Source organism: Grampus griseus (genome assembly GCF_964374135.1).
Source record: "Grampus griseus genome assembly, chromosome: 4".
Classification (NCBI taxonomy): Eukaryota; Metazoa; Chordata; class Mammalia; order Artiodactyla; family Delphinidae; genus Grampus; species Grampus griseus.
Window position 1 is genome coordinate 40,150,742 of NC_138997.1, and position 22,149 is coordinate 40,172,890.

General features: G+C 44.4%; 1 protein-coding gene across 1 annotated transcript in view; it reads left to right on the forward strand.

Moving 5' to 3' along the window:
* The window catches only part of SCD5 (stearoyl-CoA desaturase 5), a gene marked incomplete at its 5' end in the record, with an annotated part of 156,401 nt that overhangs the window by 53,070 nt on the left and 81,182 nt on the right, over window positions 1-22,149 (forward strand). The gene's annotated exons all lie outside the window — the stretch shown is intronic.

A 22,149-nucleotide genomic window follows, 5' to 3' on the forward strand; every position in this document is an offset into this window, starting at 1 on the left:
CAATCTCAAGCCTGCATCAGGCTGGGAGTCGGCCGTGGGAGGGGTTAGTGGGTAAATGACAGCATGTGTGGTCTCTGCATTATGCTTTTTCCCTCCCCACAATTTTCAGTTTGCTAGCTAGTTTCTGAATCCCCCAGGATTGGGTGGGCAGGTTAGGGACAAGGGACTCATAGAGGTTGGTTTCCCACTGTCTGAGCCAGGCCAGTGTTTGATGGACTCTTTCCCTTGTTGGGCATTGTGGTAGGATCTTCAGAAACCTCCATTATTGGCCCTCTCTCTCCTTCAGTTCTCTGGGTATAGGGAGGTGCATCTTTATTCCGGGAGATCCGTTGGGATTTCTTTCTAAGATTCTATCAATCCAGTGCACACCTCCACTTTCTTGCTGCTGCAGTCTTTCTGCCCCTGTAGGTAGTCCTACAAGACAGGATCCAAGCTGACCCTACCCCAGCTGTCTCTTCAGAGTGACCACGTTTGGTCCACAAGACACACTTTACCCCGGAAACCCCACAAGAGCATACCAGCCCCCCCCCCCCCCCCCGTTCCCTTCTCTCCTACTGTCACAGCCCTCTGGGTGTAGAAGGCGCGAATCTAGGACCCATTATGTGTGCTGTTTCCCAGCTGTATTTCAAAATTCTCCGTGTGGTCCACATAAGCCCACTTCACTGGGCTTGAGATAAAGGAGATACAGCTCTGGCCCCTGTTTCCCTGGGGGCATTCAGGGGGATGCTCACAGCTCATTAACAGTTCTTTCTAAAAAAGCTGCTCTTCACCTATCTCTCCTGCCCTTCCCTTTTATATTCTCGATTTGAATGAGGCATCCAAGAATGGTGGAGCCAGGTCTTGATAATTTCCTTTGTGAATTCTGTATAAGGGGGTTTGTTTCAAATTCATGTGAGTATCTGATATCTGTCGTATTGGTGCCTCAGGAAAAAGAGAGGCAGAAAGAATCCTCTGTTTATTACATAAACAATAGAGAAAAAGGTAAAAGTATACATTTCAGTTATCGCTTGTTGAATAACACCCTGCCCTGCAACTGAGTGGCTTAAAACAAGAGCGATGCGTCCTTTCTTCTGGTTCTGGGGGTGACTGGGCTGCTTCTCTGCTGGTCTCACCTGGGCTGGCTCCTGCCTAGCTCAGCTGGAGGGGCAGCCATCACTCACACTCACACGGCTGGCACTTGGCGCTGACTGTTGGCTGGGCGCCTCAGTTCTTTCTCAGGGCTTCTCACTCTCTGGTAGGCTAAACCGGCTTCCTTTCTTGGTGATCCGGGCAGCGTTTCAAGAGACCAAAGCAGAAACTATAAGGCTTAGGCTCTGGAAATCACACAGCATCACTATCCTATGTTCTGTTGGCCAAAGCCAAATCACAAGACCAGCCTAGATTCAAGAGGTGGGAAAAAGACTCCGCCTTCAGCATTTCTAGCTTTTGGCTGTCCTCAGTTCACTACAGAGAATTCTGCCTCTGCCAGCTCTGGTTCTAGTCTTTTTCTGAGCAGATTTGGAGTAAAGGATTAGGGGAAGAATGAAAAATGAGTTTATATTGGTTTTATTCAGCTTACATTTCGAAGAGTAGAAAGGAAGAGAAAAGATCCAGAAGGTGGGAGAAGTGGGGAGAAAAAGCAGAGGCACTGTGGCTGGCTTTGGGCAAGCATGGGGGGTGGGGTGGCGCGGGGGTGGGGAATGGACCACAGGCTGGGAACTGGGAGCCCTGCGTTTAGAGAACAGGCCAGACTGGTTTTTCTGTTCATGAAGGTATGAGCAGGTCACTATCTCTGTGTGAATTGGAGCCTATTGTGAAATAGACTTCATCACTGATCGGTTTCCTCTTGCGGCCTGGCTTAAGTGGATACCATGGGATGCTATCCTGATACTGACTCCTTAATGCCCAAACCCAGCACTGGTGGCCTCTCCTTCCACCTGCCCCCCTGGACACACACCTCCCACTCAATCCTTTCTCTCCTCTGACCTTGTGCTCACAGGGAAGGTTAGCATCAACAAAGAGGGGTGCAGGGTACTGGCAAAACAGCCCCAACTTGAGGTGGAGTTTCAAGACCAGGTGAGTGGGAGAAGCAAGGGGTGATTAGCTGAGGGATGATTAGCTCCATTGCTCTGCTCTGCTGTGGGCTGCAAATTCAAGACTCAGGGTCTGTCATTAAAAAACAAACAAAATTTCTAAAGCCTTTAGAAGTGGTTTAAAATGGTCTTTTAAAAAATAGTGAATGCTTTATGTGTGTTTATCTGGAGTCTAAGTTGAAAGGGCCCTTGTTCCCCAACAGATGTCCACAGGAGGAAGGGAGGGAAGGCTGGAGACCTGCGTTGCTGAGCAGTGAAGTGCCTGGGGCTTGTTTTCAGCCTGCAAAGGTGAGCAGGCTCAGATGGCAGATTGTTGAAGCTGACAAGCACCCTTAGGGGGAAGCTCAGAACCTTTACGTGCCTTACATTTTAAATGAACACACAAAATCTATAGAATAATTTATTTTTCACTTTCAGAGAATAGATGTACACCTGCCTTGAAGAGAATATTTCACGCTTAAAAAAATAAAAAGCATTTTTTAATAATTGTGGCTTTTTGTTAACAAGGCTGAGCACAAGCCTTTCCAGCGGCCCCTGAGCTCCACCATCTGACTCCCACCTAAGTTATTCTATAATCCGTTTGTCCCCTTTGAAACCTTTGCCCATCTGAATCCTAAGCACGTTTCTTTCAGCACACACAGGGCTGTATACACTTTAGAGCGGGGCGGTGAGTTGGGAGCGCCCCCAAATCACTTTCCCCTTTGCTAACCTTTCGCACGGTCTCCACAGCCGGGCCACCTCCGCAGCGGGACCAGCAGGCTGAGCGGGTGACCACGGTCTCACTGCCCGGAGGCTGCCGGTAGGGGGAGCTGTGTCTGCACCTCCAGGCACCAGTGCAATGACACTCCCAGGCGTCATAAATTGTTAAGACGTTTGAAGCTGGAGGGGATACTTTCTCTTGCCCATGCAGAACCTGTGGTCCAGACAGGGGGGTTAGTGGTGGGAGTAGGGCTGAAATACAGGCCTCTTGACTTCCGCCCTGGGATCCCCACCCTCCCATCTTCCTCCTTCGCACACTTGCGTGACGTCAGTTATCTTGCCGGCGTTGAGGGGAAGATGACTGGCATGTGGAACTGTTAGAAAAGAACAGAAGATGGTAAGGTGCTTCCTGCGATTTGCCTGGGAAATCACAGTCTCGGACTTTTGCATTTGACCTCACAGAAACAGTCAGTTGGGAACTAGTAGGGATAAGATTAAAGTGTATTTTCTTTTGATAGTCCAAAATAACACACTTGTGGAAAAAGTTACAATTGATTACAAATCATCAAAAAGAGGTAATACCATGAGGGGCAATATGTTATGGTGTCCATCCCCAATTCTGTTACTACTAAGTGGGCGATCTTGGCTAAGTTTCTAAAATTCACTTTGTCTCATCCATAAAATGGGATAATATTGTTGGTGAAGATTCAATGAGGTAGGCATATAAAGTGCTCATCTGAGCTCATGGCCCATTCTAAGCACTCAGTAAGTGCCAACAACAACAGCAATAATAATAACAATAGCAGCTAATTGGCATCTATAACTTGGACCTGCAATGTAGTTGTGTCTAGTCCAATGGAGAAATGCCTCTTCTCCTCACCAGTTGGGTATATAGCTCTTCAGAGTAGCTTCTCTGCCATCTCCCTGTAGCCTCTCCAGAGACCAAAGTTGTGGCTGGGAGTTAGCGAGGGTAAGGGAGTGGGGAGTGGGTGTGGTGGGGCAGAAGGGGTGAATGTGTGGCTCTATAGTCGAAGTTTGTAAGTCAGAAAGAACTGAGTGAGGGAGGAAGCATGCTGGGGTGCATGCTTCCCCAACTGGGGATCCTTCATCTAGGCAAGGGAAAAAAAGGCCAAGAAATGACTTTTTTAAAAAGTCATTTAAACATTTTTAAAAAGTCAACAGTGACTTTTTTAAAAAAGAGAAATCTTTTGGCCATTTTTTTATCAAGTAATTTGATAAATGTTTAGCATTTTTTGTACATTTCTTAGTTTTTGTTGTTGTTTTACCATCTCAGGGGGTGCCTGCAAAAGAGAGATGTATTTCTAGATAGTGGGTATTCTTTGAGCTAATTAAATTGACCTTATGTCCATTCTATAACATGTTTCAAATACTTAAATTAAAAATTTTTAAATTGAGATATAATTGACATATAACATTGTATTCGTTTTAGGTGTACAACATAATGATTTGGTATACATGCATATTGCTAAATAATCACCACTGGAAGTCTAGTTAACATCCATCACCTCACATAGTTACAATTTTGTTTTCTTGTGATGAGAGCTTCTCAGCAACTTTCAAATATACAATGTTACTAACTGTAACTACTCTTACTCTCAAATACTTAAGTTTTGTTTCAGTTTGTTTACTTTAATCTTACCTTGCCCATGACCTTGTTTTCCTCCCCAGCCCTCTACTCCATTATGCCCTTGATAACATCTTGACTGGTTCCTTCTTCTCTTTTCAGAGTCTGACCCAGTCAGACCCAGTCTGACTGTGTAGAATGCATGGAGACCGCAGTATGTAAATGCTGCCTTAGCAGAAAGGCATACTATAAATCAGAAAGGCAAGCGTGAAAATACCTCCCCTGATTGTTTTGCAGTAGCACGTTATGCAACACTGAATAATTGCTGGGTATATTTGACAAATCAGGAATACAGTTCATTAGGGAGCTGGGGGACTCAAAAAGCAGGATGCCTTCAGGAAAATTTATGAGGGGATTACTGTGTGCAGCCACCAGTAAATAGGGCGCCAGGAATCTGAGCTGAACTGATGATCTTCCGCCTGAGTGGGACCTGTGTCCACTGAGCAAAACTTTCTTGAGTCCAAGTGACTTAGGGGAGAAATTGTTTGTGATAAAAAGAACGGATGAAAAAAAGGAACATCCAGAATCTCTAGGGAATGGAACCAAATCCTTAAGAGCCATATTACCTCTGCTACATTCATGGTCAAAACAAAACAAAACAAAACAAAAAACCAGAACATGTCATTCACACAAGAAAACAAACCCTTGGAAAAGGATTCAGCCTCACTAGTAATCGTGGAAACTTAAAGCACAAAATCATGCAATGCCAGCGAAACTGGTAAAAGTACATTATAATTACAAAATCAAAATCTGGCAGGCTTTTGAGAAAGCTGTATTGTCTACTGACATAAATTAGTACAATATTTCTGGAAAGCGACATGGCAAAGTGTAGTGAGCCATGCGGACTGTCACATCCTTTGGCCCGATAAACATGTGTTTGAGACCATATCCTGGAGAAATAACTCAAAAAAAGAAAAATAAGGGAAAAGAAACCAGAAAAGAAACCCCCAAATACCTAAAAGTCATAAAGTAAAAAACTATGGTATAAAAATGAAATATAATATTACTATTAAGAATGATAAATTTGCATATTCTGAAAACAAATAGAAAAGTTGATATAAAATAATGCTAAGTGAAAAATAGTTTGAGCTCAAATCTTATGAACATTGAACATATATTAAAAAAATGCCCAAGCAACAATAAAGCTAAGAAGAGATGATTCAGTTTTGTTACATGGCAGGGTGAGAAGTGAATTTGAGTCTTCTGTTGCTTTGGTGTTGTGTTTAATCCCTCATTACAAAATTGGTTAAAAACGCAGTTTTATAGGCTGCACTGTATGTTGATACTTACCGAGGACAGAAAAGAGGTAAATCCTTCCATCTCCATCTTGTGGTTTCTGACAGCTGCACAGATCGTAACCATGAGCTGGAATCACACAGAAACGGCATTCTGGGGCTGCACAAATTCCCTGCTGATTATACAGAGAGAGAACGTGTGATTACCAAGAGCCTTGAATGGCTGTAGGAGAAAATCATATCGGATTAGCTATCTGGTTGGCTCATCTGATGCCAGAGCTTTACCTCCCTCGGATCTGGTGCTTGCATTACTTGGGGTTTTTCTGAAGTGAGGGAGGCAAAGTGTTGGCTCCTTTCTCCCCTTGTAAGAATTTCCCCCTTCATTAAGCCAATACCACATTTCCCCATCATAGGCCTCCTTTTCCTTCTGGTCTGATCCTTCTTGCCCCACAAGCTCGGCATCCTCTGATGGTTATTTTTCCTCCTATCCACCTCTAACAGAAACAATAATCCTAATAAAATATAGTCACACATTTCCTCGAAGTAGCTAGATGTTCTTAAGTAAGGGTTGAGACACAGACGTCATTTTATTTAATAGTGGCCGCTTTTCTTTTCGTCCTTACACACGTGTAAGCAGGCACTAAATTTCATCGGTCTCTCCCATATTTGCTTCTTTGCAGCAGCGAGGTACCTGAATCTCTGTACTTTGACACAGAATTCTGCTTACATCAGGCAGTTCTCAAAGTCAGAGAGGGTGGAGGGCCTCTTCAACCCCATCTGCTTTCACATGAAGATTAAATATGCGCATGAGACCCAGAATGGAGAAATTCACGTTTCCATCCGCACGTGCACAAGATGCTTCATTAGCGTGTGCTTCCCAGGCAGACGAGAGAACGGACAGAGACCTTCATGACTTTTTACCTGAGAAGTTGTTACAGAGTTCTCAGGCTGTTGTTTCTAAATTCTGTCTTCCCTCTCTTCCCTTTCTCATATTTTTCTTCCTTTTTATTTCCTCCACAAATGAGAGGCCTTTGAGATAATAAGGTAACACTTACTAAGCATGTGCTCTGCATCAGGCATACTTACATATATTAACCTATTTAATCTTCACAACCACCCTATGAGGTAGTTGGGGACAGTTATTATCACCATTTTATTTATTTATTAATATTTTAATTGACATATAGTTAATTTGCAATGTTGTGTTACTTCTGGTGTACAGCGAAGTGATTCATATATATATATATACATATTCTTTTTAAATTGTTTTCCATTATAGATTTACAAGATATTGAATACAGTTCCCTGTGCTATATGGTAGGATCTTGCTGTTTATTTTACATATAGTAGTGTGTATCTGCTAACCCCAGACTACTTTCTCCAGATCCTCACCCCCTCCCCCCTCCCCTTTGGTAACCCTGTTTGTTTTCTATGCCTGTGAGCCTGCTTCTGTTTTGTTTTGTTTTGTTATTTTGCGGTACGCGGGCCTCTCACTGCTGTGGCCTCTCCCGTTGCGGAGCACAGGCTCCGGACGCGCAGGCTCAGTGGCCATGGCTCACGGGCCCAGCCGCTCCGCGGCATGTGGGATTTTTCCAGACCGGGGCACGAACCCGTGTCCCCTGCATCGGCAGGCGGACTCTCAACCACTGCGCCACCAGGGAGGCCCAGCCTGCTTCTGTTTTGTAAATAAGTTCATTTGTATCATATTTTAGATTCCACATGTAAGTGATATATGATATTTGTCTTTCTCTGACTGACTTCACTTAATATGATACTCTTCGGGTCCATTCATGCTGCTGCAAATTTCATTCTTTTTTATGGCTGAGAAGTATTCTGTTGTGTATCTATACCACATCTTTTTCCATTCCTCTGTCTATGGACACTTAGGTTGCTCCATGTCTTGGCTGTTGTAAACAGTGCTGCTATGAATATTGGGATGCATACATGTTTTCCAATTAAAGTTTTCTCTGGATATATGCCCAGTAGTGGGATTGCTGGATCATATGGTAACTCTAATTTTGGTTTTTTAAGGAACCTCCATACTGTTTTCCACAGTGGCTGCACCAATTTACATTCCTACCAAGAGCATTTCTCCACACCCCCTCCAGCGTTTGTTATTTGTAGACTTTTTAATGATGGCCGTTCTGACTGGTGTGAGGTGATACCTTGTTGCAGGTTTGATTTGCCTTTCTCTAATAATTAGCGCTGTTGCGCATCTTTTCATGTGCCTATTGGCCATCTGTGTATCTTCTTTGGAAGACACTTAGGCAGTTTACTTAGGCATTCTGCCCATTTTTTGATTGGGTTGTTTGTTGTATGAGCTGTTTGTATATTTTGGAAATTAAGCCCTTGTAGGTTGCATTGTTTGCAAATATTTTCTCCCAGTCCGTAGCTTGTCTTTTCATTTTGTTTATGGTTTCCTTTGCTGCGCAAAAGTTTATAAGTTTGACAAAGGTCCCATTTGTTTATCTTTGCATTTATTTCTATTGCCTTGGGAGACTGACCTAAGAAAACATTGCTACGATTTATGTCAGACAATGTTTTGCCTATCCTCTCTTCTAGGAGTTTTATGGTGTCATGTCTTATATTTAAGTCTTTAAGCCATTTTGAGTTTATTTTTGTGTATGGTGTAAGGGTGTGATCTAACTTAATTGCTTTACATGTAGCTGTCCAGCTTTCCCAACACCACTTGCTGAAGAGACTGTCTTTTCTCCATTGCATATTCTTGCTTCCTTTGTCGCAGATTAATTGACCATAGATGTGCGGGTTTATTTCTGGGCTCTCTTTTCTGTTCCATTGATCCATATGTCTGTACCAATATGATGTTGTTTTGATTATTATAGCTTTGTAGTATTGTCTGAAGTCTGGGAGGGTTATGCTTCCAGGTTTGTTCTTTTTCCTCCAGATTGCTTTGACAATTCTGGGTCTTTTATGGTTCCATATACATTTAGGATTATTTGTTTTAGTTCTGTGAAAAGTGTTGTAATTTGATAGGGGTTGCATTAAATCCCCTATCCCCATTTTATGGCTGAGGAAACAGTCACCAAGAACCTAAGTAACTTGTCCGAGTTCATGACATGGTAGAAACAAGCTTCAAACCCAAGCAGTTGGCCCAAAGTGCAGGCTTGGGACCACTGAACTTCACTGCCTCGTGACAGTGAACCAGGCCTAGCTTACCCATGCTCTGGGAAGAGAAGACCAAAGTCAGAAAGAGGAGTGAGGTAAAGGGGTGTGTGTATATGTGTATGTGTCTGTGTGTGTGTGTGTGTGTGTGTGTGTGTGTGTGTGTGTGTGTGTTAGACAGACGTGTTGTTCTCTCATTTACTCTGTGATTACACCGAGTTGCTTAACCTCTCCATTTCTTAGTTACCTCATTTGTAAAATTGCAGGATTTATTAATAGTACTTAACCCGTCAGAGGGTCGTTGTGATGACTGAATGTGTCATAAAGTTCTTAGAACTGGGGCTAGTGCAGAGTGACTGTGATTAATCAATGTTAGCCATTATCATCCCCGTCATCATTCATGCCAGTGTTTGGGGGCCACTGCTCCACCTCTTTCTCCTAGGCTGATAGTGATGCAAATAGTGTTTCTAACAAATTCCGGTGCCACTGCTGCTTCTAGAAACACACTTTGAGAACTACTGAGGAAGAGGATCCAGAGCTCTCCTATCCAAGCCGCGCGAGTTCTATTTCTTTCTATAAGCTCTGTTGGAATATTTTCATTTTCTAGAGTGAGGGGACCCAGGGACTGTGCCCCAACCTACAGGGCTGTCAAAAACCCGTGAAAAATGCCATCTCAGAACCTAACCAGGGCCTGAATTTCATCAGGATCTGACAAGTGGTGAAGTTTCAGCCACAGGGAGACACAAGCCAGTGAGAAGACTGGGGGTAGCAAATGTTGAACACAAAATAGGCTGAGAAACACATCTGGATGGGTGGCTCCATGTTTAAAGACAGCAGATGATTTTGGAAGTAATGGGAGAGGAGAGAAAAGAATCTTCCTCCCCTAAAAAAAATGGCCTTTGAGCAAAGATGGAGGTGATAAAGGAAAGTGAGGAGAGGAGGGGAGGGACCCTAATGACAACATTCATGGTTGGTATTGTAGGGCTTGTAAGAGGTAAAAGCCTGAGGCACCTGGGTCTGGCCCAGGCAGATGATGACTTGCCTTTTCCAACGTAAAAGATGAGATTATGTAAATGAGAAAAAAGTGGGAACTACAGTCATTTTCCTACCTCTGGGGAGGAAGGGGAGTGAGGAATAAGTCAGCCTGTTTGGGGTCCTGACAGTTTTGTGGCTGCCAGTTTCAGCGGTCTGGATTCTCTCTAGCCCACTCTCTGGCTTAGCAGGTGGAGTGTGATGGGGCTCCTTGCCCAGGGCTCCAAACCCTAGAATCCACACTCGTCAGAACTGCGCTACATCCCAGCACCTGGAGAGGCTCTGTGAGGGATGCAGATAAGCTCTGAAAATAAGGTTCCACTTCCAGGCTGCAAGCGCAGAGCTGGGATGTGACTCTAAGTCCCCAGCTCTGAGCCCCTAGATGTCTATACTGTAGTTGCTGCGGTGGTGATGGTGGCTGTTTCCAGGGCTCTCACAGCCCCAAGCCCTGTCCTGGAGTGGCTCATAGCAAAGGCTGTGAGGAAGCTACTCTACGTTGTGGGGAGGGAGAAGGAGGGAGCTGGTGGCCCGCTCTGCCCTCACCCACCCTGCAAGCTCCTCAGAGCTGTCCTAGCCAGGCTGGGCACGTGCCAGGCCTCGGTCCAGCAGCGGCATTCTGCACCTTGGATTCCTGACAAAGGCAAAATAATTGCTGCTTACAGCTACATCCAGCTGACTACCAAGACTAAGCACGGGGAAGAACTCTGCTGGTACCCTCCACACCCCGCATCCGCAGCTTTCTGCTGTCAAGAATGGCAGACTTCGTAGTGAGAGGCCCGCGCACTGCGATGAAGAGTGGCCCCCACTTGCCACAACTAGAGAAAGCCCTCGCACAGAAATGAAGACCCAACACAGCCTAAAATAAATAAATAAAAAAAAAAGAATGGTGGACTTGGCTGGTCCTCTGCATATCAGTCATCAAGTTGAGAATGAAAATGAAATGAAAGGAGTTGAAAAGCACTAAAACATCTAAATGTCCATCAACAGATGAATGGATAAAGGAGATGTGTTGTGTATATATATATATACATACATACACACAATGGAATATTACTCAGCCATAAAAAGGAATAAAATAATGCCATTTGCAGCAACATGGATGGACCTAGAGATTATCATACTAAGTGAAATAAGCCAGACAGAGAAGGACAAATATCATATGATATCACTTATATGTGGAATCTAAAAGGAAAAAAAAATGACACAAATGAACTTATTTCCAAAATAGAAAGAGACTCACAGACACAGAAAACCAACTTACGGTTACCAAAGGGGAAAGGGGGGGTCAGGGGAGGGATATATTAGGAGGCTGGGATTAATATACACACATATATACACTACTATGTATGAAATAGGTAACCAACAAGGACCTACTGTATAGCACAGGGAACTATATTCAATATTATATAATAACCTATAAGGGAAACCTATCTATCTATCTATCTATCTATATCTGAATCACTGTGCTATACACCTGAAACTTACATGATATTGTAAATCAACTATACTTCAATAAGTTTTTTTAAAAAAAGAAAAGCACTAATACACCCTGGTGGGGTGGAGCAGGCCGGTTTGGTCTTTGATGGGTCTTGTGGTGGGAGTTGGGGTTTGGGGGAGTGAGGAGATGGGAGGGGGGCTTCTGTATAGACAGAAACGTTGACTTGCTTGGAGGCTGTCAGCTCTTGACTGGAACCTTCCCTGGAAGAAGCAATTTTTCAAGAGCATATGCTCTTTGTGTTCAAGAAGATGATGGTATATTTAAAATACTTTCTCCTAAACATATCCCTTCCACCCCTCCCCGCCACTTCCATGAATTCCAAGAATGTTTACTATTCCACTGACAAACTCTTCTTTATTCAGACTTGTGGGATTCAGAGCTGTGTGCTGGTGCTCTTGGTGGTGAGGTGAAAGCCAGAGCTGATGGCTGCTCTCAGAGAGCTTACAGATGAGCCTATCAGGCGAGGCATAAATACAAGAAAATGTAACTGACCTTCTGCAGGACCCTCAGTAATCCCAACCTGGTGGCAACAGCCATCTGCCCGATCTCCACCTCTGGCCCAGCCTCCGTGCTCCCCCGACGGCCCCCTTGGCTCTGTCACCACCTGCGGTACAGCTTCTCTTCTCTACTGTCAAATGCTGCTTTCCACTTCCAGCCCAATCGCATCCCTCTGCCATCTGAACAGGAACCAACTTGCCTCCACAGACTTGGCAATCTACCCCAAGCCTTTGGGATGGAAACCTCTTGGTAACTTGGATTCTTTAATTTCAGGGTTACCCTTTTTAGCTTTTGAAGACTCAAAGATGGTTCCCTCACGTATGAGGTAGATGGGTGAGGTATAGATGAAAAAACCGTGGCCTTGGCCACACGGAATTTCTGGCGCTTCTCGGAGCACTTCCATGCCTTTCTCCCCGCCTCTGCCTGGGAAATCCCCATTCCTTCTCAAAAACCCAGGTCAGAAACCACATCCTCTTTGCAGCTGTCCGGACAGATGCAGCCACAACTTCTGTAGCTCTTCATCTCCCTCTTGGTTTGCTAGCTTCCTCCTGGGCCCTGAGGTGTCACCATCAGAGATGAAATCTCCCTCAGTATTTCCTCCTGGGGCTGCAGCTTCCAGCGCTGGTGCACTAGTTAGGTCCCCTTTGAGATCCTCATATTCGTGTTGTGCTGGGAATAACAGGCTTGATTTTGATTTAAAAGATGATTTCTTGGGTTACGATGTAACCTTTGCAAGTGACCTTCCTGGACAGTGAGGACGGAATGGTCTTGAATCTGGAAGTCGGAGCATCTGCTCTCCTACTGGTTGAAGAAGTGTCTTAAACATGAAACCTGCTGTAAATGGGAATAATAAACAGTGGTTCTCAACCTGGCCTACACTTTGGAATCACCTGCAGAGCTTTAAAAAGCAGTGCCGGGCCCCACCCCCAGAGATCTGATTTAATTTGTCTGGGTGCATCTGTGGCTCCAGAGACTTTTGAAAGCACCCTGGGTGACCCTGGTGTGCTGCCCAGCTTGGGAACAGCTGTGCGGACAGCCACCTGATGAGTCTCTTCAGGAAGGAGGAGACCCTTAATTGGTAACTCGGGGGCCATGCAATGCCAGGGAAGAATTGTGAGAACTAAAATATGTTAAAGGAAAAAAAAAAAAGGACAGGTAGACAAAAACAGGACCTACACAGGTAAATTCAGAATGATGATTCTTAAATGGCTTAACCTACCGGACTAGAACAAGGTGGGAAAAAGATGCAGAGGAGAGAAGAGAGTTGCTCACGGAAAAGCTCAAGGCCAAAGAGGAGAAGCTGAGAGCAGCTGAACTTTCCCAGACCCGGGGAAATGCCACTTGGTGAGGGATTTACCTATGAAGTCAGAACAGTTTTGACTGGCTGTTGGGAGGTGTCTAAGGGGCAGGCAGGAAAGACCATTAGTTCTCAAAAACACAAAAAGGGAACCAAAGTCTGGAGCAGCCCCTGTCCCTGGGAGATGAAAGAACATTCACAGAGGCTGGGGGTGCGTGTGAGCCATGACTCCTGATTTGGGGAGGCTGGGGGTGAGGCCTGGACGCTCAAAGAGGGTGAGAATGAGTGCCTGTCTGAGCACTCAGCTGCTGGGCCAGGGTGCACGCTGCAAGGGCACTGCTCTCACTGTGCTCTGGGAGACTGGCATCCCTTCCAGAGACAATGCAGGTGGTACCCTTTGCAGGTGGGCAGCACTGTGGCATGCCCACTGCATGTCGTTGTTGCACCAAAATCCCCACGTCCTATAGTCAAGTTTGGGGTTTCCCTTGAATCCAAGGATGAAGAGACATGAGTTGAGAATCTGATTGGTCTTGCTGGTGGGGAAGGCTCTCTGCCCTTGGCTGGGAACCCAGGAGCCTCAGATATGAGATAGGGTGGCCCCTTCTATAACACACCCCTCATTTATCTTGTGATGACTGTAACGATAAATAGGTCCCACTCCATTAGAGATGGGTCAGCCTCCACCCCGTAGGACAAGCCTGGGCAGCAATGATGGGTGCCCTTGAGAACTTTGGAAGTGTGGAGGAAAAAGAAAAGCTGTCTTGTTTTTCTTGACCCATCAAGATTGATTCGTGGCAGCTCCTAGGGAAAGGGACCAGATGAGCAGGGTTATAGATGTGACAGGAATGTGCCACGAAGCATAGGCTTCATCCAGCCTAGTATATTTCAAACTGCACATTGTAACCTAGTAGTGGGCGTGAAACACTTTAGTTTGCATTGTGACCATTATTTTAAAAATAATCAAATAAACAGACAATATCAGTGCACTGCATATAGTAAGGATTAAGGATTGTTTAATGAAAATTTTATTCAGTTATACTTGAGTGTGTGTTCAACATTGCAGTGTGTAATATATTTCACTGCAAGTCTCCATTAAATAAATAAATAAACAGCTGCCTCCGTAACAAGCAGAATAAAAATAACCAGTTTTTTCCATCTCAGCGTGTGGGTAATTCAACTCTGCTTGGTTGGGAAAGTTCTATTAGCCTTGCTGTGAAAACTCAGGGTTATTTTTTTAGTAACAGACGTGCTGGTAGCAGAAAGTAGTTGCCTGTGCCTCTAAGAGCCTTTGGGAAGGATGCTGTCCCCACTCCACTACAGGCCCTTGAGGGCCTCAGAAGCTCGTCAACCCTCCAGGTGGCTTTTCCTCGCTTCTTTTCTGTGACTCATCTTGTCACTTGCATGCTACTCCCCTTAGGTTTGGGCCAAAATCAAATGCTTCTTTTTAGGGCTTTATCTTCACAAGGCATCATGTCTTAGAATTTTCATGGATGAGCTAAAGCTGTCACAATAACAAATGGGAAAAAACACAAATACCAGTGCCACCCAAAGCTGTCATTTTTGTTTGCTTGACGAGACTAAAAGGTGCCACTGAGGTACTGTGCGTAGTTGATGGTGAAATGAAAAGAAAACTCAGGTTTGGGTTTTACCCTCGGAAAGTTAGTGTTGGCTGATGGGGAGTGACAGTTCTCTTGGGGTTTGAATTGAATTCACATTCAAGGTTTTATTCGAAACACGAAAAAGCCTTTGTCCTTCAGTTCCTTCAACACTGAGAATAGACTAACATCATCTACATTGCATGTGAAGTGGAAAGATTTATTTCTTTCTAAAGCTCAGGGAAGTTATTTTTCTAAAGCAATAAAACATTCCAGGGTCTTGACATAGATCACAGGAGAACTTTGGCCTCCTTCTTGTGGAACTATTCTGACTTGGTTTTTCTTTTTTTGTTAAAATAGGCCTTCAAGAAACCCCTCTTGAATTCTTCCTGATTATTATCCTAAATAGGAAGTGCACCATCTGATATGTAAACAAAATGTGTCCCCAGTTTTCTCTGCATGGGAGAGGTTACCTTTATTGTGCTCATTGGAAGAAAATGTCATGTATAGTTTCTCTCAGAGGCCGTACAGCCCAGTACCGCCTGGAGCAGCAGTGCCCAACATTTTTGGTACCAGGGACCGGTTTCATGGAAGACGGTTTTGCCATTGACTGGGGGTGGAGGAGAATGGTTTCGCGATGATTCAAGTGCATTACATGTATTGTGCACTTTATTTCTGTTATTATTACATTGTAACGTATATTGAAATAATTATACAACTCTCCGTAAGGCTGACAGGGGCGGAGCTCAGGAGGCAATGTGAGCAATGGGGAGCGGCTGTAAATACACATGAAGCTTCGCTCACTCGCCCGTGGCTCACCTCCTGCTGTGCGGCCCGGTTCCTAACAGGCCACGGACCAGTACTGATCCGTGGCCCAGGGGTTGGGGACCGCTGAGCCGGAGGACAGGCTCTGGGGCCAGAATGTCTGGGTTCTTGCCTTCCTGCTGCCACTGGCTGCTGCCATCACTCACAGTCACAATAATACCAGCAGTTCTGAGGATATTTATCACCTATCTACTGTGGGTCAGGCACTGGACTTTCCTCATCTCTAATCCTAAAAACAGGCCTTCCAGATTTGTTTTATTCTCCCCACTTACAGATGTGGAAACTGAGACTCAGAAAGGACCAGAGAAGACAGAAACATAGCCACATGTATATCTTTTTACATTATTTCTTTTTTAATCTGACTTTGTCTTTCCAGCTTATTTTAGGGCCTACTTAATTGTGGGCAGGAAGAAGTATGCATATATTTAATCCCTTGAGTATCATAAAGCCAGCACAAAGCAAAGTTTAACCCATATTTTTACGTGCTGGTCCTCTGTGTTCCACTGGTTGGTGTTTTTAATGTGTGAAGCAAAAGAAGAAAGGGGTGAAATTTAGTATCTGTGTATTGACTCTCAGTGACATTTGTTTCCTGCAGACTTTTAATCTGAACATTTTCAAACACAGATAATTCTAAAGAATAATACAATAAACACCAGCACATCTACTACCAGATTCAACAATTATTAACATTTTACCACATTTGCTTTATCTACAATTTTTTCTCCGTCGTTTAAAAGTAAGTTGCAGGGCTTCCCTGGTGGCACAGTGGTTGAGAGTCCGCCTGCCGATGCAGGGGACATGGGTTCGTGCCCCGGTCCAGGAAGATCCCACATGCCGCGGAGCGGCTGGGCCTGTGAGCCATGGCCACTGAGCCTGCGCGTCCGGAGCCTGTGCTCCGCAACGGGAGAGGCCACAACGGTGGCCCGCGTACCACAAAAAAAAAAAAAAAAAAGTAAGTTGCAGATGTTATGGCCCTTTATTCCTAAATAATTCCACATGTATCCTCTTAAAATAAAGACATTATCATAACTTAGTAACAATCTGTCTAGTTAAAATTCAAATTTCTCCAGTTGTTCTCAAAATATCTTTTATAATTGATTTTTTTGAACGCATATTCTGTCAGGCTTATTGCATTGCATTTGATTGTTATTTGTTCTCTGTCTTTAGAACAAACTCTCACCTTTGACATTGACATTTTGAAGAGACCAGGCCAGTTTTCTGTAGAAGGTCCCACATTTTGAATTGTCTGATTGTTTCCTTTTCTCCCTTATTTTCTGTATACTGGGAGCTGGTATAAAAGCATATTGAGATTAAAGTTGAGCATTTTTGGCAATAATTTCTCAAGGATGATGTGATGTGCTTCATATTTATCACATCAAAGGGCACCCAATGTCAAGTTCTTCCACTATTCCTGATGCTAAATTTCATCTCTTGGTTAAGTGCCAGATTCCTCCTTTGTAAAATTTTATTTTCCCCTTTACAATTAGTAAGCAGTCTGGGGGATGATGCTTTGACATCTTGGGGATATCCTGCTTCCCAACAATCCTTTGACCTAATGAGTTTAGTATCTGTATTAGTTTGCTAGGGCTGCCGTAACAAAGTACCACAGACTGGGTGGCTTAAGCAACAGAAATTTATTGTCTCACAGTTCTGGAGGCTAGAAGGCTGGAATCAAGATGTTGGCAGGGTTGGTTCCTCCTGAGGGTTCTGAGGGAAGGATCTGTTCCAGGCTTCTCTCCTTGGCTTGCAGGTGGTTGTCTCCCGGTGTACCTTTACATCACCTTCCCTCTTTGTGTGCCTGTGTGTCCAAATTTCCTCGTCTTCTAAGGACCCAGTCATATTGGTTCAGGGCCCACTCTTTACAGAGTCCATCTGTAAAGACCCTATCTCCATAAAAGGTCACATTCTGGGGGCACTTGGGGGTTAGGACTTCAATACATGAATTTTGGGGGGACACAGTTCAACCCATAACAGCACCCACTGATGGTCTTGCCAGAATCCATTATTCATTTATTGGGGTCTTAGGTTGGGTTCTTTGGGAAACAGATTCTGAGAGGCAGATTCGTGTACTAGTTTATCAGCAACTGTGCTTGGTAACATCTGGAAGAAAAGGGGAGAAGCTATGCTGCAATGCTGGGGCCTCAGCCTATGCTTCAGGCAGCTCAGGAACTAGATGGTCCTTCAGAGATGTTGCAAATGGTGGCAAAGGGCCAGGCCTTTGTACCCCTTTATCAGCTAAGCATTGGTTGCAGGCTGCCCCCAGGGCGGGGGTGTGTTATAACTGTGGGCTGGGCAGCTTTGTTCCTTGGGAGAAGGAAGACTCAGCTGTGAGCTGTTAGGTACCAACAGTTCCAGTAGTTGGAGAAATGAGTGCCTGGGTCCTAGAGGGAGGGTTAGGGGTGTTGTGCCCACCACGTAGCACATGGGGTAACCGGGGGTTGCAGAAGGCTGGTTTCCTCCCCAAATCTACATTTGTTAGCTGGAACTCTTTTGAAAAGAAGAGCTTTCCCTCATCAACTGGGAATGAATTTTTTTTTTTTTTCGGTAAGCGGGCCTCTCACTGTTGTGGCCTCTCCTGTTGCGGAGCACAGGCTCCGGACGCGCAGGCTCAGCGGCCATGGCTCACGGGCCCAGCCGCTCCGCGGCATGTGGGATCTTCCCGGACCGGGGCACGAACCCGTGTCCCCTGCATCGGCAGGCGGACTCTCAACCACTGCGCCACCAGGGAAGGCCCCTGGGAATGAATTTTAGTTCTTTCTAAAAAGACAGGGTAAATGCTTAAACCTTTCCCTTTTAATCACCAGTTTTTCAAGTCAGGAGTTGATGTAACTCAGCTATACTTAGCGAGTTATGATTTTTGCCATTGTGGGCCCCTTCTGCCATCAAAAAAATTAGAAATTATATCTTACACCTGTGTGGGTGCAAAGACAAATATAACCTAGGCTGGATTCATTATTATACATTTACTATTATATTTGTTTTCCTTCCAAAGAAAATGTATTGTGGGCTTATCAGTGCTGTGTCTTCAGTGCCTAATGGACAAGGCCCTGGTTCTGCCCCAGCTCAGGGGCTGGGCAGGTGATAAACAAAGAGGTTTGATCCTAGTGTGTACCTGGGTACGGGGTGAGTGGGGCGAGGTCTCAAGGGAAGAGCATTTAGCTCCGGTAAAACGTTACCACTCAGGAAAATGAGGTGGCCTGGTGTTGCCAGGTCTTTCCATCTTTCAGGAGAAGCTAGAAATAGAGATTTTAAATCTTGGAATCCTCTATTTTTAACTGTTGGATAAGTTTTTCAAAATATCTGTGGGCTGATGGTGGCCTGAGGGCTGCCAGTTTGTCTGTGAGGCTCCTGGGGGAGGGATGTTGACCGTTTCCATACTGGGTACCTTACAGACAGCCGGGCACACCGAAGGTGCTGCTACATGCTTATCGAGGAAGGAAGGAATGGTGATATTTTGCTAAGGCAACTCATAAAATTAGGTTGGATTTTTTGCTTCAAAACCTGTGAGGATCAGAAAATCAGGCCCTGGATTTTGCTGCAAAGAAAAAAATCTGCCTTGGGCTATTCACAGCAATTTACAGAGACTTGGCAGGAATAAAAATGTGTGAAGGAAGCCCTTGAAACCGGAGTTCGTGAACTAGGTCAGGCTGCCCCGATGATGTGGTCCCCAATCAGAGAATCGAAGAGGATTTCTTGGTATCTTGATAGAATGCTGTCTTATTAAAATTGTAACTCTTTTCTTCTATTTAAGGCAGAAACATTAGTGTGGTCAACGTTGGAAGGACTATGTTTTGTCAATTTTCCCTTTGGGGGCACCAAGGCACCTCACTGCCAAACGTGTTCTGTCTCTGTCCTTGGCCTGCTCTGCTCCATGGGGGATGTTTGTTCCAAGCCCAGTGTGTTCACACGGAGCCCCGGGGAGGCCCCTTCTCTGGTCAGAAGAGGGGGGAGGAGGGAGAGGACATCCTTGAGGAGGAAGAAGACAGAGAGAAAGCTATGCCTCCCGGGACGTTTCCCCTCCACTTCATTTTAATTCCCAGCCCTTTAAAGGGCTCAGACATCAAAGCAATATTGGTGCTTTGGGCTTCTCCTGTCAAACTTTCCTCCAACACACGCCTCCAGGGCTCAGTGCTCAGCCCTCTGAGGGCCTGGGTGACACATCTTCATGCTTCACTGCTGCTAACAGGCCTGCTGACTCCTGCCTAAACCTCTGGGCCGGGCTTCAACCATTGGCTGTCCTAATTCTATTAGGGAAATTGCTTGTTAGAAGAGAGAGAGAATGGTAACTCATAAGCACCCAGATAATTCAGATGATAAGGGCAGAAATCCTTCTTTTTTCCACTTCTCCCAAAATGACCAGTTTGGGTGCTGTTTCTAAATTTTAGTCTTCCTTCAGCGAGACTGTCATTTTTGATATTACAGTTTCCCATTTATGGTCAGAGACGTTAATGAGCTACACAATATGAAGCATATCTATAACAATATGAAGAATATGAATTCCTCTCTCTCTCGTCTCTCTCTCTCTCTCTCTCTCTCACACACACACACACACACACACACAGACACACATTTACTGCCCAAGAGAAAAACTGAATAATTAATGGAAAAGGAAATTCAGTGTGCCCATAGTGCAGTGCATTATTCTCTTTGTATTCAATTATCTCTAATTCTGATTTTGATAGTTGTGTCTTGATCTTGATTGTGAGAGAGGGAGACAGAGAGGATGATGGGAGTTATCCTGTATCATGAATCGTGCTCGCTCTTCCCAGATTCACCTCCAAGAACCTGGGAGGACTGAAGATCAGGCTAAGGAAAAGAGTTGCTCTTGAGACCTGGGGCCTCCTTTCCTCTGAAGACCCTGCTTCCTGGTCTCCCAGCCTCAGTCTGAAAATCTTTGCCTAGTGATAAGAATAATGGTGTCTTCAGTAATGTTTATTAAGATATTACTCTTTGCTAAAACCTTATATATATATTTTCATTCGTCTCATGATAACCTTTTGAGATAGTCTTTTGTTCGTTTGTGTGTTTCATAGATAAGAAAACTAAGACTAAGAAAGAGTAAGATGGTATTGCCCCCACCAGCTAGGAAAAGATAGACGGGCGACTGACCTGTGAATTCACTGATTTACCTGTGCACCTCCTCACTCCTCTGTGTAAGAAGCCAGTGTTCTCTGTGAGCTGTTCCAGCGAGCTCTGATTCCCACGCCTAATAAATGATCACCCCCCCACACCCCCCAGAAGCTTTGTGTCATTTGAGGGAGAGAAAGAGGTTTTGAACAAGGAAGTAAGAAGGCATCGAGGGAGCTGGAAGCCACACTGGAAAGATTCCAGTCTGAACTAGTTTATGCTCTGGAATAGTTCTCTCTCAGGGGCTTGCTTTGGTGTAGTACTGAAGAAATATTGATAGATCATAAAATAATAAAATAACTTTGATTTTTGTTTGTTTGTTGTATTTTTAGTAAAATGTTAAATGATCGACAGCTCCAAATATAGCTCTTCTCATACGTGTGGCCACTTTCATTAGATGCCAAATATTTTTAGAAGTGGACTAGACGCAGAGCAGTGTTAGTCTTTGACATTTTCTTAAGAACAAAAAGAATAAACTCTTCCACTCCCTTCCCCTAACCATTCAGTTGTCAACACCATTATGTAATGATTACGGACTCTTAAGGTTCTGTTTAACAAATTCTTATTCCTATCAAGGGACCCTTTTTTCTTTAATCAGACCTCTTCTCTCACCAAGGTGTGAAGGTGCTGCAATGCACAGATGGTCTTCAGCCATAGTTCTTTTATTTATTTTTATTTTTTAATGCCTTTATTGGAGTATAATTGCTTTACAATGGTGTGTTAGTTTCTGCTGTATAACAAAGTGAATCAGCTGTACATATACATATATCCCCATATCTCCTCCCTCTTGTGTCTCCCTCCCACCCTCCCTATCCCACCCCTCTAGGTGGTCACAAAGCACCGAGCTGATCTCCCTGTGCTATGCGGCTGCTTCCCACTAGCTATCTATTTTACGTTTGGTAGCGTATATATGTCCATGCCACTCCCGGCTTACCCTATCCCCTCCCTGTGTCCTCAGTCTACATCTGCATCTTTATTCCTGTCCTGCCCCTAGGTTCTTCAGAACCATTTATTTTTCTTTAGATTCCATATATATGTGTTAGCATACGGTATTTGTTTTTCTCTTACTGACTTACTTCACTCTGTATGACAGTCTCTAGGTCCATCCACCTCACTACAAATAACTCAATTTCGTTTCTTTTTATGGCTGAGTAATATTCCATTGTATATATGTGCCACATCTTCTTTATGCATTCATCTGTCAGTGGACACTTAGGTTGCTTCCATGTCCTGGCTCTTGTAAATAGAGCTGCAATGAACATTAGCCATAGTTCTTTTAGCAGCTCAGTTCTTGTGTTTTTATATTATAGAATTGTTTTGTGATGTTTTGAAGGCAGCCCTTTTCTCATCTTCTAAATTTAAAAATCTACATGAAATAAACTTTTTCACTCTGTGCCTGAGGAAAGAAAGAAAGCAGGAAGAGAATGTAGGAAGAGCAAGCATAGGCTGTGGGTAGGGAGATGAGACTTCCATCCTGGGCTTCTGTCACTAAAAAGCCTTTTG